The sequence below is a fragment of the Aotus nancymaae genome, unplaced genomic scaffold (genome assembly GCF_030222135.1).
Source record: "Aotus nancymaae isolate 86718 unplaced genomic scaffold, 86718_ANA_hifiasm-v0.15.2.pri h1tg000075l, whole genome shotgun sequence".
NCBI classification, from domain to species: Eukaryota; Metazoa; Chordata; class Mammalia; order Primates; family Aotidae; genus Aotus; species Aotus nancymaae.
This window is the reverse complement of record NW_026988490.1, coordinates 5,180,422-5,186,645: the sequence shown is the minus strand read 5'-3', so window position 1 is coordinate 5,186,645 and position 6,224 is coordinate 5,180,422.

The window sequence follows — 6,224 nt, the reverse complement described above, 5'->3', positions numbered from 1 at the left end:
GTGAGGAAGAGAGGTTGGTTAACGGGTACAAACATACAGTTAGAAACAGTAAGTTCTAACGTTCTATAGCAGAGTACGGTCACCATAGTTAGCTCAGGCTTGGAGTGCAATGGTGCGACGTATTTGCAATATGTTAGCAAATACGTATTGTATATTTCAAAGTAGCTGAAAGAGAAGGCTAGAATTGTTACCAGCACACAGAGATGATAAATCTCGGCCAGGCACGGTAGCTCACGCCTGTAATCCCAGCACTTTGGGAAACTGAGGCAGGTGGATCACGAGGTCAGGAGTTCAAGATCAGCCTGGCCAAGATGGTGAAACCCTGTCTCCACTAAAAATACAAAAATTAGCTGGGCATGTTGGCAGGCGACTATGGCTGTTTCAGGAAACATCCATTTACACTGTTTCCTGGATTGCAGGCGTAAAAACATGACTGAAGACATATACCGGCCCTACTGCCTGGACAATTCATAACCGTCGTAACAGTTACCATCTCGCTACTCAGAAGATTATATAGAAGTTGTATTTTTCATGAGACTCTATGACCTACTACCCCTAACTCTGACATACACATATTGTACAACCTTAACATATAATTATCAAATGTGATAACCAACGTTCTGTAAATTACCAGCTATTACCATATTTTGGTGTTTGCCTGTTAACCAAGCTGAGGAGGGAAGGGGGAGGTTGGAAGAAGCCTCATTTCACCTGCCCTTTCCCAAATTGCACTTCGAGAGTGTTCAAAAACTCAGTGTGTCCACGTCTAAATCTCCAAGTGGGTCTAATTTTCACTGCTTAACAAAAGCGATGTAGAAAGCAATTACTGTAACCTCCATCAATCTTTTCAGATTGCACAGAATTCCCTCCTGAAAATTCCAATAGAAAAAAAGACAGGCATTCCCGTTTTAGTATGTACGTCGTCTTTCACACAAGTCATCGGAGAGTGAAAGCCTTTAAAACATCAAAATGTTCTCGGTATAGCTTTCCGACGAACGTGATAAAATAGACAAATAATCCATATTTACCAAGATTAAAAACACTTCCACCACGTATGGAAAATCTCTCCAAAAACACAGAATCTAATTCAAAATTTATAACTAAAAAGAGAGGGATCGATCCAAGATGGCCGGTTAGGAGGAACTCGGGATTGCAGCTCCAAGAGAAAGTGCAGAGGGTGAGTGGACGCCGCATTTCCAGATGGATTTTTACTGCCCACAGACCAGGGGATTCACAGGCGGAGGAGCCCCACGGGTCGCCAGCGCCGCTGGTTTGACCGGCGCGGCCGCTCGACCTGCTCCCCGGGGCAGCGGCTCCATGTGCAGAGTGAGTGAGACTGAGTCCCCTCTAAGCCAGCAAGGGGAGCTGAAACGGGGAGTCAAGCCAGGAGATTCCCGGGCAAAAACGCGCCACGGGAAACACAACTGAACCCGGGATGGTCCAGCTCTGTGGAGGAGGGGCGTCCTCCATTACGGAAACACCCTGCAGTTCCCAGGGCAATTTGCAGCAACCAAGGCAACCCGCCACTACAGAGACTCCGTCACTACAGGGGCGGGCCAACATAGCGGAAGCAGTTCTAACTACACCCATATAAACAGGACTGCAGGGAAGTTCACACGGAAGCTGGGCGGAGCCCACAGCAGCTCAGCGAAGCCTCTGCAGGCTGAGTGTGACTAGGCTGCCACCTTGTGGGCAGGAAAAACGGCAGCAAGACAGCGGAAAATCATACAGCCCTAACTCCCCGGGACAGAACACCTGGGGAAAGAAAAAAGGGGTTTATGAGTTCTGCTGCCGCAGACTTAAAATTACCAAAATCAGAAAGACAGCAACTACAAAGTCGATAGGTGGATAAATCCACAAAGATGGGAAGAAACCAGTGCAAAAAGGATGAAAACACCAGAAACCAGAACACCTCTCCTCCTCCAAGGGAGCACAACTCCTCACCAGCAAGGGAACAAGACTGGATGGAGAATGAGTGTGATGAAATGACAGAATCAGCTTTCAGAAAGTGGATAATAAGAAACTTCCGCGAGCTAAAAGAACATGTTCGAACCCAATGCAAAGAAACTAAGAACCTTGAAAAAAGACTTGACGAAATGCTAACGAGAATGGACAACTTAGAGAGGAATAGGAGTGAACTGATGGGAGCCGAAAAACACAACACGAGAACTTCGCGAAGCATGCACAGGTTTCAACAGGCGAATTGACCAAGCAGAAGAAAGGATATCAGAGGTCGAAGATCAACTCGATGAAATAAAACAAGAAGGCAAGATTAGAGAAAACAGCGTAAAAAGGAATGAACAAAGTCAACAAGAAATATGGACTATGTGAAAAGACCTAATCTACGTTTGATAGGTGTACCTGAATGTGATGAAGAGAATGCATCCGAGCTGGAAAATACTCTTCAGGATATTATCCAGGAAAACTTCCCCAACCTAGCAAGGCAGGCCAATATTCAAGTCCAGGAAATACAGAGAACACCACAAAGATACATACTCTTCTAGAAGAGCAACCCCAAGGCACATAATCGTCAGATTCACCAGGGTTGAAATGAAGGAGACAATACTAAGGGCAGCCAGAGAGAAAGGTCGGGTTACCCACAAAGGGAAGCCCATCAGACTCACAGCACATCTCTCAGCAGAAACCCTACAGGCCAGAAGAGAGTGGGGGCCGATATTCAACATCCTTAAAGAAAAGAACTTCCAACCCAGAATTTCATATCCAGCCAAACTAAGCTTCCTAAGTGAAGGAAAAATAAAATCCTTTGTGAACAAGCAAGTACTCAGAGATTTCATCACCACCACACTAGCTTTACAAGAGCTCCTCAAGGAGGCACTACACATAGAAAAGAACAACCAGTACCAGCCACTCCAAAAACACACGAAATGGTAAAGAGCATCAACACAATGAAGAATCTGCATCAACCAATGGGCAAAACAGCCAGCTAGCATCAAAATGACAGGATCAAATTCACACCTAACAATATTAACCCTAAATGTAAACGGACTAAATGCCCCAATCAAAAGACACAGACTGGCAAATTGGATAAAAAGCCAAAACCCATCAGTGTGCTGTATCCAGGAAACCCACCTCACATGCAAGGATACACAAAGGCTCAAAATAAAGGGATGGAGGAAGATTTACCAAGCAAATGGAGAGCAAAAAAAAAGCCGGAGCTGCAATTCTCACCTCTGACAAAATAGACTTGAAAGCAACAAAGATCAAAAGAGACAAAGAAGGACATTACATAATGGTAAAAGGATCAATGCAACAAGAAGAGCTAACGATCCTAAATATATATGCACCTAATACAGGAGCACCCAGATACATAAGGCAAGTTCTTAAAGACTTACAAAGAGATCTAGACTCCCACACAATAATAGTGGGAGACTTCAACACACCATTGTCAATATTAGACAGATCGACGAGACTGAAAATTAACAAGGACATCCAGGGCTTGAACTCAGACTGGAACAAGCAAACCTAATAGACATTTACAGAACTCTCCACCCCAGATCCACAGAATATACATTCTTCTCAGCACCACATCACACCTACTCAAAAACTGACCACATAATTGGAAGTAAATCACCCCTCAGCAAATACAAAAGAACGGAAACCATATAACAAACAGTCTCTCGGACCACAGTGCAATCAAGTTAGAACTCAGAATTCAGAAACCAACCCAGAACCGCACAGCCTCATGGAAAATCAACAACTTTCTCCTGAATGTTGACTGGATAAACAACGAAATGAAGGCGGAAATAAAGATGCTCTTCGAAACCAACGAGAACGAAGACACCACATACCAGAATCTCTGGGACACATTTAAAGCCGTCTCTAGAGGAAAATATATAGCAATAAGTGCCCACATGAGAAGAAAGGAGAGATCTAAAATTGACACCCTATCGTCAAAATTGAAAGAGCTAGAGGAGCAAGATCAAAAAAACTCAAAACCTAGCAGAAGACAAGAAATAAATAAGATCAGAGCAGAACTGATGGAGATAGAGACACGAAAAACCCTACAAAAAAAAAAATCAATAAATCCAGGAGCTGGTTTTTTGAAAAGATAAACAAAATAGACCAGTAACCAGATTAATAAAAAAAAAAAAAGAAAAGAGAGAATAACCAAATAGATGCAATAAAAAATGATAAAGGGGATATCACCACAGATGCCACAGAAATTCAAACCGTCATCAGAGATTATCACAAACAACTCTATGCACATAAACTAGAAAACCTGGAAGAAATGGATAAATTCCTGGACACTTGCCTCCTCCCAAGCCTAAACCAGGAAGAAGTCGAAACCCTGAATAGACCAATAACAAGGTCGTCTGAAGTCGAGGCAGCAATTAAGAGCCTACCACCCAAAAAACGCCCAGGTCCAGATGGGTTCACAGCCGAATTCTACCAGACATACAAAGAGGAACTGGTACCATTCCTACTGAAACGATTCCAAATAATCCAAAAAGAGGGAATCCTTCCCAAATCATTTTATGAGACCAACATCATCCTGATACCAAAACCCGGCAGAGACTCAACAAGAAAAGGAAACTACAGGCCAATATCCATGATGAACATAGATGCAAAAATCTTCAATAAAATACTGGCAAGCCGACTGCAACAGCACATCAAAAAGCTTATCCACCATGATCAAGCAGGCTTCATCCCGGGGATGCAAGGCTGGTTTAATATACGCAAGTCTATCAATGTAATTCACCACATAAACGGAACCAAAGACAAAAACCACATGATTATCTCAATTGAGGCAGAGAAGGCCTTCGACAAAATTCAACAGCCCTTCATGCTAAAAACTCTCAATAAACTAGGTATCGACGGAACGTATCTCAAAATAATAAAAGCTATTTACGACAAACCAACAGCCAATATCATACTGAATGGGCAAAAACTGGAAGCATTCCCCTTGAAGTCTGGCACTGGAAAAGGATGCCCTCTCTCACCACTCCTATTCAATATAGTACAGGAAGTTCTAGCCAGAGCAATCAGGCAAGAAAAAGAAATAAAGGGTATTCAATTAGGAAAGGAGGAAGTCAAATTGTCTCTATTTGCAGACGACATGATTGTATACCTAGAAGACCCCGTCATCTCAGCCCAAAATCTCCTGAAACTGATAAGCAACTTCAGCAAAGTCTCAGGATACAAAATCAATGTGCAAAAATCACAGGCATTCCTATACACCAATAACAGACTTAAAGAGAGCCAAATCAAGAACGAACTGCCATTCACAATTGCTACAAAGAGAATAAAATACCTAGGAATACAACTAACAAGGAATGTAAAGGACCTCTTCAAGGAGAACTACAAACCACTGCTCAACGAAATAAGAGAGGACACAAACAGATGGAGAAACATTCCATGTTCATGCTTAGGAAGAATCACTATCGTGAAAATGGCCATACTGCCCAAAGTAATTTACAGATTCAACGCTATCCCCATCAAGCTACCAATGACCTTCTTCGCAGAACTGGAAAAAACCACCTTAAACTTCATATGGAACCAAAAGAGAGCCCGCATAGCCAAGTCAATTCTAAGCAAAAAGGACAAAGCGGGAGGCATCACACTACCGGACATCAAACTCTACTACAAGGCTACGGTAATCGAAACAGCATGGTACTGGTACCGAAACAGAGATATAGACCAATGGAACAGAACAGAGGCGTCAGAGGCAACACAACATATCTACAACCATCTGATCTTTGACAAACCTGATAAAAACAAGCAATGGGGAAAGGATTCCCTGTTCAAGAAGTGGTGTTGGGAAAACTGGCTAGCCATATGCAGAAAGCAGAAACTCGACCCCTTCCTGACACCTTACACTAAAATTGACTCCAGATGGATTAAAGACTTAAGCATAAGACCTAACACCATAGAAACCCTAGAAGGAAACCTAGGCAAAACCATTCAGGACATAGGCGTAGGCAAGGACTTTATGACCAAAACACCAAAAGCATTGGCAACAGAAGCCAAAACAGACAAACGGGACCTAATCAAACTCCACAGCTTCTGCACGGCGAAAGAAACAGTCAATAGAGTGAATCGGCAACCAACAGAATGGGAAAAAATTTTTGCAGCCTACCCGTCTGACAAAGGGCTGATATTCAGAATTTACAATGAGCTAAAACAGATTTACAAGAAAAAAACAAACAAGCCCATTCCAAAATGGGCGAAGGATACGAACAGACACTTTACAAAAGAAGACATAC